Here is a 12,250-nt window from a genome sequence, read left to right on the forward strand (position 1 = left end):
AAGAAATGAAACCCTAAAGCTCAAAGGTTTACTCAAAATTTACACAGCAAATAAAGTAGATGTGAGAAATAAAGGTCAAAAGAAATAATTCTTAGAGGAGTTGGCTGGCCATAAAATTAGCACAAATTATTGTAATTAGCTGTGGAAACAAGGATAGCAACATACTAGATGAATCGAAGCACAAGAGATTTTATGAACTGAAGAAAGAAGTTGGTGGGACTATTGCCACCACTGTCCCCAAACCCTCGGTATATCAGGAAAGCTTTCTTGTTGTGCAGTATACACGAAGAAAAAAACTGAAGCCATAAGAGTTGGCCAGAATGCCTGCATCCAAACGTGATGTAAAGCACAAAGAACAGGAAAGACAATATAAGGGATGCAGCACAAATGTCCATTTGACCCAAGTAGCATGCTTTTATGACTGCCACAAACTGGCAGGACCAGTGCAGGGAAGGCAGATCACTGGGCAGCACTAAATCCCAGAATCAGCACTCTAGAGTCTCTGCTAACTCGGGAAGGTTCCAGAGCCAGTCATGGTTCCACATACCTATATTCCCAGCACTGGGGAAGCTCAGACTAGTTCACACTTTGAGGCCAGTGTGGGCTAAACAGTAAGACCTAACTTCATAAGTAAAAAATGGTGCAAGATTATTATTACCACCCTCTCAAAATGCCATTGTTTAAATACGGATCATGGGACCCAGAATAGGTAAAGTAGTCCAAAATTATTTAAAAGCAAAATAGATGTCTATAGGGATTTAGTGTTTTAGAGCTAAAAACTGAAGCTCAGTTTCTCTGGGATAAGGGCAGGTGAAAATATAACAACAAAGACACTGAGAAAAAAAGAGAAAGTCCTGCTGACTATTATTAGCACTATTAATACAAGCGGTCTTAAGCCACTGGACAAAACACTGTAGGTAGCAATGAGATTCCACAGTAATAGTCCTACTGACCAATTGAAGGTGAGGAAATGGAGACATTAAAGCAAACAGCAAGTATTCAAAACTCAAGCCAACATTCTTAAGTATATTTGGAAGCAGTGATATATAAAGGCAAATTATAAGCCAAGTCCCAAATTAGTGAGATGGATTAAATGGTTGCATTGAAATGGGTCTGTGAATAACACTGAGGAGGGAAAGAAGAGAGACAGCCGATGAGAGCTTTCCACACCCAGAAGACAGCTGTGTAAATCAACATTGAGGGGACAAGCAGACCTGTTGGTGGTGCCTCTTCCTATGCCAGGAGGAGGGAGGTGGATGCTATCTCCCAGGAAGAGATGAGAGGAAGGTATCAGCAGATACCAAATTTTGATTCACATCTAGCAAGAGGGAGAGGTGGCCTTCAGTGGAGGCCATACAGGCACTTGCCAGGTCCACAATGTATACATGGCATCCAGGGAACAAGAGATGGTTCTTTTAGAGTTCTTTTGGGGTCTTCTTGTTCTTTCATTCATTCTGAACGTCCTTTGGACACTTATGCCAGGAGCATGTGTGAGGACATTAGAAACACTGTATTCAGTTCTATGGCTCCCAGTCGCCCAAAGTCTTTTTTGTGAATGTGTAAAAGGCTAGATAATCTTTATAACATCACATTTAAAGATGAACTAATCGGCCTCTCAATTATAAATTAGGAAACAAAGACATAACTAATTAGAGTCAAAGCCACAGCTAGAGGCCAGGTTTCTGGGCTACTAGCCCAGAGCTTTTAGATTAAATTATGCCATGTCACTGTAACACCACACTGAACTTAGAGGGGAAGATGAGGGCGGGGGAGGGGGTGGGTGCGTTGTGCCTCCCAATTCTGGGAAATCTTCCTCACAACTCTTGCTAAACAATTGCCTTCCAAGCTCTGCTTTTTCCCTAAGCTGTTTCACTTAGGCAAAGAATGGACTGATTTCACATTTCTTTTTTATCGTATTCCATTCTTATCCTCTAATGAGAAATTACTACTACTCAATGGATGATGAATGTATATATAAAGAACAATTTAGGAATCTGACCAATTCTGGACATTCCTTCAGTTTCTCTGCTGATCCTAATGTAATGTTTTTATTGTTCATATTATTGTTTTTTTGTTTGTTTGTTTTTGCAGAATAGGTATGGAATAAAATTGATTTTCTTAATTATAAATTTACTTTCAATAATAAAGTAATCTGAAACTAAAAATTAAAAGCTGAAAACTTAATTTATAGAAAAATTATAATTAATATATTAAATTTTATATTACAGAATTGTTTTTTAAGACTTTTAGGTTTCATAAATATTTAAGGCCCATATGGTGTATATGCAATACGTGTTTCTGAATCACCACTATTGGAATTAATATCTAGGCAGAGCACATGCTGACATTTCTATAGTTTCAGGCACATACTGTGCCTGACTTTCTCCACCGTAGGGCAGCTGTTGAAAAGAAACGGTAAACGGCCTGACATATTTTATACTAGACACCAGAACAGGAAGAACTGGTTTAAGACTTCAAGTTGATCTCTGAAAAGTATCACTTCTCCTTACACAGGACCCACGCATGGTCACACAGAAGGCAAAAATTCATTCTTATTGCTTTTTTTGGTTAGTTAGTATACAAAGTCATGGGTTTTATTATTAAATTTTTTAAAAAGTGTCTCATCACATTTCGCTCTTATTTGCCCCCATTGTCCTATCTTTTTCCTCTTCCTCCTCCTCTTTTGCTTGTTATTTAGTCCTCTTCTTCCCCTACACACTCCAATCTAATTTCCTTTCTATTTTCATGTTATAGATATACTTTTTTTTTTCAAATCTAGATTTCTGCATGAGAGGGAAAAGCTATATTTATCTTACTGATGGGTAGTAGATACAGCTAAGGCCAAATCCCTGCAAAGGCCATCTGCTAAATGCAGGAACAGCAATCTTTCTACAACGGCCTAAGCAGGAGGTAGCAAATGCAGTCCAGAGGCGGATAGAAGTGCCTGCACTTATAAGTAGAAGCATTGCCTGCCTCTACCTACAGTGTTCCGCTCAACATTACAGGCACACAATCACACACTGTCATCTGACCTTCACAAAATTCTCTACAATAATCGCTACAGAAGTTACAACTTCAAGACTTTCCTCCATGCTTTTTCTATAACAGACAACAGATGGCACGACCAAGAAACCAAGATTTAAGTCTATGTGTCACAGGTGCTGGACAGCTTCCAGCATCTAAGTCATTTTAATAATACTTGAAACGGAAGAACATGGTGGCAGAGTGCCTCATACTGATTGATTGGATAGACAATATCCTTAGAACCTTTCTGAGGAGGAACAAGAGTAAAAAACCTTCATGCTCTCTGTAGCTAATTTCACTGCTGTGTCCTTAAGAAAGCTCATCCCTCAAGGTTTCAAGTGGCGATCAATGGAATCTCTTTAAAGCCACCAAAAAGAATTAGTTCTTCTATCATGCTGCTAATTATATAGAGTTTGCTCACTATACTAAGATATTTATGGCTTGACATAGAGTTTTAGTGTTTCTATTCAGTTACACACAACTGTTTCTCTGAGTCTAAACTGCCTTCTATGTCTACGTATTGTTGTTGTATTGTCTGATTATTTCTGCCTGACACATCTCTTTCCCACTCTCCCCCAGCTCCATCTTCAAGGTTCTCTCTTTAAGAACAAGACAGCAATTGTAGCCTACTTATCTTCAAGTGTGTCACTTAGTCAGCAAGCCTTCCAAAAGATTAAATACTTCCAGTACCTTTAGGTCACTCAGCCTGTCAGTGAAGCTCTGAACTCTGTCTAGTCCACCTGCCTTCTGCTAGCAAGACCTAGATCAAGCTTCAGTGTCCAGGCCTTTGTATCATCATTCTCTGGGCTCAGGGAACAGGGGCTTTAGAACAATCTATAAGCTCCTTATCAAGCCTTCAGGGCTCCTAAAGATCTGTACTTGGCACATGTTCTGTGTTCTCTGGCTTGAGCTACACCCTCCTGATGAAAGCGCCAGAGGTATTTTGTTTCCTCTCTGTCTTGTTTCCTTAATTGCTTGGCTGTATCACTTGGATCTGCTTCGAAGACTGCTTCTGAGGTTTTTCACTTTCCAACTTGTACTCTTAAGCTGTAGGTTGACCTTCACTTCCTTTCTTTAAACTTCGAATTTATTAGTCTTACATGTCCTTCTTCAGACCTAAAAGTCAAAGAGCACTTGGCCCTCTTCCCCAACTGTATCCTTTCCACTAGGCATCTTCCACAACATTCTATTTTTACAGTAGCCCCACTCTGGAATTTATAATGTAAATTGTACCTACAGGAAACATTGCCCCACTGTTTCCCCTCAAGAATTTAATAGTATTTTTAGATAGCACACTGAACTTTCAGTCATTCTTCCTAGGTCCTTCTCAGCATCAAGGACTTTGGAATATATAAAATAAAACAATTTTTAAAAGTTTGGTTAGATGCTAGTTTCATGATCTTGGTTAAATTATATACCCTAATCATCATGGGTTTGTTCAAGATTATATGACACGTGATAGGCACTAGAAAAATGATAGCTATTTCTGTCAAAGAAAAACTATTTCTTAGATAAAGGCATTCAATATGCATCCATAGGAAGTCCAGCTGGAAAAAATAGCATGAATTTAAAAACGGTTTCATCATCTCATCCATGAGATCCAGCACCTTGCTCAAAATGTGATCTGCTTTCTTACTCGCTCTCATAAAACCCATCTGTACATGGTCAGGCAATTAGAATTGTTTTCTAAAAGATACGGAAATCTTTAATGGGCTACTCTCTGGTAATATCTATATGTTAATATCCCTCCTTAAACATTGCTCTGTCTCTGTAAACAGTGGTGTTGCCATCCTTCTGCCTAGAGCAAAGATTTAGCACCCCCCTAAAGATGCCAGGGCCAAATGGAAGCTATTTCATTAATTCAGAAATAGATTACTTTTAAGCCAAATTCTCACCATGCCGATGAGACACTGAGCTTAAAAAGATAGCTACAAATATATCGTCATGCTACAGCACTTGCTAACAGAGAGTGTCATTGGTTTCGAGTATGAATAAAATGAATACTATGAATCAATGAAATCAGAAGATGACAAACATATTCAATTTCTCTAACTTTTTTTGTTTTATTCTAGTGTGTTCAAGCTCCCAAACTTGAATTATTCCATGAGTAGCACTAAAGAGAAAACTGGTAAGTAGATTCCCTACTGAAAAGGGGGCTTTAACAAGCATGAGACGTATTGGGTAGACAGTAAGAAACAGAGTTTTCATACAGTTATGTAGCATAATGTGTTCCTGCTACTGAACTTTATAGTTGATACCTACTGGCTGTCTTCTCTCATATATATACCTATAACCTTTGTGGATATTTATTTTAAAAAAAACCTCCTTGTAACTTCCTTTAACCTATTCAAGTATTCCTTGACTCATCAGTATTAATGACAATATTTTATAATCCAGATGCTATGCTAGAGTGATGGAAACAATGCAAAAAATAAGAAAGGTTCTATTCCTGTTGTCCAATGAGAATATAAATACCACCTGACCAAGCAGATGGGATTCAGTGAAGACAGAAATCTCACAGGTGAGATACCTAAGGAAACCTCCTAGTTTTCCATTGCTAACTGAATGAAGAAAGGTCACTGGGTAACCAAGTAAGGAGGATGGGATAAAAAGCAAGCAAGACATAAGCAGAAACAACTATTTTCAGTTGATGGCAAGATGTTTAAACTTTCCAACAGCTAGAGGATGGGGGCATGAGGTGAGAATGTTGTCTGCTTTTGAATGTCTACACTTTCTAGTTCTCCTATCACAGACAGATATTGGTTCTCCAATAAGAATGACAACTATGATTGCATTAGTTTTTAATTAAGGAGGGTAAAGGAAACAAAATAACAATAAAAAAGTTAAGACAGAATAAAGCTGATATTTTTTATGCGTAGTGTTATTGTCTTATCAGAAATAGGTGTGAATTTAGCTCTAAACTCATTAAAAACCAACTGAAAACAGATAATCACAGTGTCATCATACACAGGAATTATAAGAAGACTAGAGTAGCTGGATGGTAGTAAGTGGGAATAAAAAGGAGGAAGGGATCTTGAAAGACAGAACAGATAAGGCTTTGCAGATGGCTGCAAAGGTTCTGGAATGCACTTGGAGTGTGGCAGAAACCTTTGCGTCTCTCTGCACAGTGGAATGGTGTGATGTTGCAGATATCCTGAGAGCTCCTTCTGAAGCTCTGGGGAGGACAGGCTACAAGAAGAAACAGCACTTAGATCAATCTGAAGACTACTCCAGCAGATCAGGAGAGAGATGGTAGTTCAAGCCAAGACAGTGCCACCAAATAACAGGAAGATAATCAGAAGGGAATGTTTTTGAAGCTGGAGTTGTTCAAGTTTGCAGAAAAAGAAAAGAGAAAACAAGAACAAGAGGGAAGGAGAATACAAACAACAAGGAATGGATTATAGAGTGAAAGTCAGAGTGAAAGGAAGGGGCTGGAGAGATGGCTCAGCAGTTAAGAGCACTGGCTGTACTTACAGAGGTCCTGAGTTCAATTCCCAGCAGCCTCATGGGGGTTCATAGCCATCTGTAATGAGATCTGATTCCCTCTTCTAGTGTGCATGAAGACAGGTCACTCATATACATAAAATAAATATTTTTTTTAAAACAATGAAAGGAATAAAGGATAACATCCAATTTTTTCAAGATAAGCAAACAAACCTGTGAAGACCTGTGAAGAATAAGCTGAAATGGATACCTTTGGCCTCTTTCTAATGTCACATGGCCAAAAAGGTTGCCTATCAGAAGTTGTAAAGCAACAAAACAAGCCATTATGATTTTTGCTCTAAGAATGAAAGAGAGCTATTTTAATGAATTGTGGTGTATTCCACTATGCTAGAGCATTAAATGTTGATGTGAGGAACCTGATGATGGTACTGTTGTAGGGTATTTTATACCAGGTACTGCTCTGGATGCTCTACTCATCAGGTCACATGATCTCACATAGCTTTAAAATATAGACATTACCATCACTGTACAGAAAAGGAAAATGCCTATGAAATTTACTCATGCTCACAAAATGAATAGTTGATGGAATCATTGGAGGCCAGACCTTTCTGACTCTCTAATCTGAGATGCTGAATGAATACCCAAGCCTACTTCAAAATGGAAACCTGAAAGAGGAGAGCCTTGCTTCATAAATCAACAAAAGCACCAAGTTCTGAGCTGCTCAAATTCTAAGGTAACTAGAAATCGGATTTTACAGCATAGACCTTGTCCTTTCTTAAAAACAGATATTCTTGAGACAGGAGAAATTAAAACGGTAACAATGAAATTGTATCTAATATTTTGTTATGGGCAAAGATGTCAGTCTCAAAAAGAAAAAGGGGTCTTTTATTTTCTCTACAGACCCTAGGCTATAGCCTAGGCTCCCTGAAATTTTTATTCCTTCAACAATTATTCGCAAAGTACCAATCACTGATGACTTAAATATATTATGGTAAACACAAAAACAAATATGAGCTAAATACATGAAATACACTTGCTAAAGGACACATATGATCACAGTGCATGTAAACTGAATAGTGGACTAGCCCCTTCTTAATAGGAAGGCTCTAGAGAAGAAGGATGTCAAGAAGTGCTGTTTGGGAGTTGTTGACACAATTGGCTTGAGTGTTAGTAAACTTACTCTGTCAGTAAGAAAGCAGAATAGGAAGGATGGAAAGAGATCACTGAGGAGGCTATTAGAACATTTCACATGAGATATGATGAACATCCTAATGAAATAGTTATAAAAGGACAGTGAGGAAAAGATGGCTTCTTGGAAGAATTTTTAAAAGGGTTAAAAAAAACTACTTTGTATCTATTCAAATATGCAGATAAATAGAGGACTCCACGAATGATGAAGAAGATTCTCAATTGAGCGTCTTAACTGTAGTTCTTCAAGCTATAATTTGTACATTTGGTGCTTTAGAGTTCTTTCTGGATATTTAGCCCTGCTTTTTTCCAATACAAATCCATTTGCATTTATTGAATTTCTTCAAATTGTGTCTTGAGGGAGGCTCCATACAAACCTAGCAGAAAGGATTTTCCTAAGAAGAATGGCTTATGATACCAGCATGTCAAAATTTTCCAGGAGGACTTAGGTATGTTTCCTGTATGCTTTTTTAAATAAGATATCATATGCAAACTGCAAATAGAGTCCCTGGCACATTAGAGGCACTCAATAAATTTTAACTATTTTGTCATTAAGGCTTAGTCATCAACATTGATCACAGGATTTCTCTAGATGGTTAATTAATCATCAAGAATTTCAAACAACATGTATCTATTGAATATGTGCAAAGCTCTCTGCAGGCAATACTGCCTGCTATGTAAATTGCACACAGTTGATTCTGGGCCTACAGATGGACTCTTTTGGAAGATGAGATAGAGTTAGGGAGGACTTCATCCTAGGAATCCAGACATTTGGACCTCCACTGGGGACACATGGTGTTCATCCAGGCTTTTTAAAAAATTATTATTATTATTATTATTATTATTATTATTATTATTTTAGTAGTTGAGGAAACCAGCATTGATTAGGACCTAATTCACTTTGGTGGAGATGGAAGGCCTAGACATGGAAGTTCCTGACTCCCCACCTAGTTCCGTTTCTGGGACAGCGCATATACATGAGACTGAAGCACCTTGGAAAATGACCAAACAACTTTCTGCACAAATGATACTAATCTGTGAATTCCTTCAAACTGAAGCAGCAATTACTTAAAACTACACTAACAGTTTAAAGACATCATTTCCAATTCAAGCCATTCTGCTGAGTCACTGGCAGGAGTTGCTATACTTCTAGACAAAGAATCCATTCTAGAGACTGGAGAGTAACACGAAGTTAAATTCATTCTAATTTGAAGGTATGAGTGCCTAAATGTATGGCTGCTAAAAATGCCAAAAAAAAAAAAAAAAAGGCAAAAGGCAAACATAAACACATGGAGATACAGTCATATACTTAAGACACATATAAATCTAGAGGTAAAACCAGTAGAATTCAATGTTCTCTACCGAAAGTCTATCATCACCTGGTGCATTTAGAACCAGTAGTAGCCTGTCCAAGAAACTCATGTATGCTTTACACCTGCTTAGTGCATGTTTAAACAATCCAAATGTTGAAATCCAATACATATCAACAGTGAGCCATATTTTTATCATGTCTGATTTTGTGGACTTGAAAATAGATTTATTTTTACAGAAATGGAAATTATTAGCATTGTCAAGCCTATTGATGAATGAGTATTCATTGCAAGTAAGAAGTAGTATTTCCATATAGGAATGAAGAAATCAAGACAAAGTCAAACATGTACCTGGGATTTGACTTCACATAAACCTGATTCTTGATGTAGCAGTTTGGTCATTGATGGTATAGTACTCTGCTTCAGGAATTCAAATGATTATTGCTCTTTTTTTTTCTTTTCTCCATTCAAGCCTTTAATCCTTGATCTGCAGCACAGCTGCAAATAGTAACTTCAACCAGCAAAGTGTCACATCTGAAGTTGGCTTTAGACATAAAAGTAAACACTTCATGTAATTTCAGAGGCTCAATTCTCGTTTCTGGAGTACAGTCTTAAAATTTAAAACTTGATCTTCCGTATTTCCATATTAGTTACAAAATTTTAATCACCCAAATATTATACTATTAACTTACTGATCTGTGGTTTTAACCCCATTTTACCTCTGAGAATTCTAATTCAAGAAAGGCAGTTCTTAGATTATCTGCATCAAGGTCTGTAACAATCTGTAACAGACATTTAAAAATTTTAATATAGGAGACTTCAAAAAAATTAATGTTCCAATGAGTAACTGTAAGTAATAACAAAGAAATATTCTTTCAACATTCAAAGCTAAATAGCAAACACAAGTTTGAATTTAAATGTTTTATTCTATTATTTATAATTTGACTTTTTATTTGACGTTCCCTAGTATTAAGTAGGTCATCTATCAATATTGGTAGATGTTAATTCTTTTTTGGTAAGTGGCTATTCCTTTCAAGTCAAGGAGATAGAAAGAAAGAATTATATTCAATTGGTATAGACTCATATATACTCATACCTGGGAAGAAACTGCAACAAAGGTTGCATAACACCAAGATGCTCGTACTTTTACTCTCTTTGAGAATTAAGTGCTGGGCATCAAATGTACACTAAATGCAATATAGTGAACTAAAGACTTGAAAGTGTTAACTCTTCTGACTAAATAATGAGAGAACTAGCTAAAGCCCTCAAATGCTCGAATTCATGATTTACTTGACTAGATTGTGAGTCGGGGAGTAAAATAGAATAGTAAAAAAAGTTCTTAATATAAATATTAAAGAACTAGAAAAAAAAGAAAAAGAGTCATCATATTCCAAAATTAAATTTCTAAAAGCAATATTGCTGCTGCCCTTTTTCAATTTCTTTGTTTCACAGTTTAAAGCAACAGAACATTCTGACTCATGGGCATGCTATAAAAAGGTTTGGCCTGGAGCCCATCACTTCACATAGCCATGCAAAGTAAAAGCAACTCAAGCCTGTGTCATAGAGAAAGCCCCACAAGTAACCTGAAGTTGGAGCCAGAGTCAGAAGAGGTTTGGAGGAGGAATGTCTGAAAATACTGGGTGCCTGCTCAAAGAACAGGTATGACGTAACCACAGGCCATGAGGAGAGGATGGAGGAAGGAGAGTCTGGGAACAGACTGGTAACTACTTACTTTTTCATGAGTGATTATGAGGAAAATAAATTATGTGAGATGTTTCTGGTTGATGAGAGGGCACACACATTCTGGAGACAAACTCGTTTAAATTCTTATCTGGATTCCCAAAATTGTTAGCTGTGTGACCTTGGCCTGTATAGGTAAGAAGCCCTGACCCCAACCCCAGCATTCATTTTCTCTTCTCAAAAAAATGAAAAGAAAAGAAAGAAAGAACTAGTTCCTTGCCATGTCCTCATGGAAATATATGAAACAACATGTCTGTAGAAGAGCCTGGTAAAGCTTTGACATGTGGCACTCGACGGAATAGCAGATCTCCTCCTGCATGTTTCCTGAGACTGACATGAAGTTTAAAGGACACACCTGAAATTTGTTCAGGCTGTCAGCAGCTATGCTGAATCCCCGGCAGTCTGTGTTTTTTCAGTTCACATAATCCCTAGATCCACCTGTATAGCTAGGTGTATTACATGTTCACAACTGAAGGATAGAAAACTGCATGACGATTTGTCATAGGTTGTTTGACTTATTTTGATATATTTTTAAGTCATTGAAAGTTGTTTTTAGAAGCATGTCTATGTTCCAATTTTCAAGTCATTCTCTTATTTTAACAACTATTCTTGCTACAACTATTCTTGCTATCACCAGCTCCTACCTTTCTTTACACACACACACACACACACACACACACACACACACACACACACACACACACACAGGGTGAGGATATGACCAAACTGGAATTATCCAAGAAGAGAACCCCTATCGCTTATCTTTCTAGATTCAGAACTTCTAAATCCAGGAGAGAGGTAGCTTTGAGATTATGCCCATGAAGTCCCAGAAATACAATCAACTCAGTAAACTTTGGGCTGTCCTAGGCCTATCCTAAATGAAAATCACATTTGCAATTTGACCTTTTGCCTGCTCCCAATCTGATCTCTGGATGTTACAAAGTGAGACACTCAGCAAGGATGTTCATGGAAGATGTTGTTTCTTTGAAGGGTGAAACATTCAGAAAAGAAAAAAGAAAACAAAATTGAGTGGTGACACTTCTTTTAAGGGCCCTACCCAACTAATTCCAAAGTATTACCAACAATGCAAGACAACCATAAAAAAAGTTCACATCCACCAGTGGGATGGATACGTTGTCAAAACAAGAAGAAAAGAGGAAGATGAGCAAGAGGAAGAAGAGGGAGCCGGAGAAAAGAAGAACTCAGAAGAACAGAAAGGGAAGCTAAATCTTGGAGCACTTTCTCTTTACAGTTGAAGAGTCACCAGGATTGATGCAAGCAAACACAGGTATGTATGTCTGCACTAAACCATGAAATTATCTTTTTTGAGGACTTTGGAGAAATTGTAAATCTGCTCCTGGGGCAACAGCTACCATAGAAACCTGGGGAAGCTGTCTTGTCAAAGTTTGCAGTCTTTCATCCATCCAAGTACTAAGCAAGGTTCAAGCCTACTTAGCTTCCCAGATCGAACGAGATCTGGTGGGTTCAGCATGCCACTGTCATGGACTTAGAGCATTTCTAGTCATGCCCACATCCCCAATCTC

Source organism: Peromyscus leucopus, chromosome 5 (genome assembly GCF_004664715.2).
Source record: "Peromyscus leucopus breed LL Stock chromosome 5, UCI_PerLeu_2.1, whole genome shotgun sequence".
NCBI classification, from domain to species: domain Eukaryota; kingdom Metazoa; phylum Chordata; class Mammalia; order Rodentia; family Cricetidae; genus Peromyscus; species Peromyscus leucopus.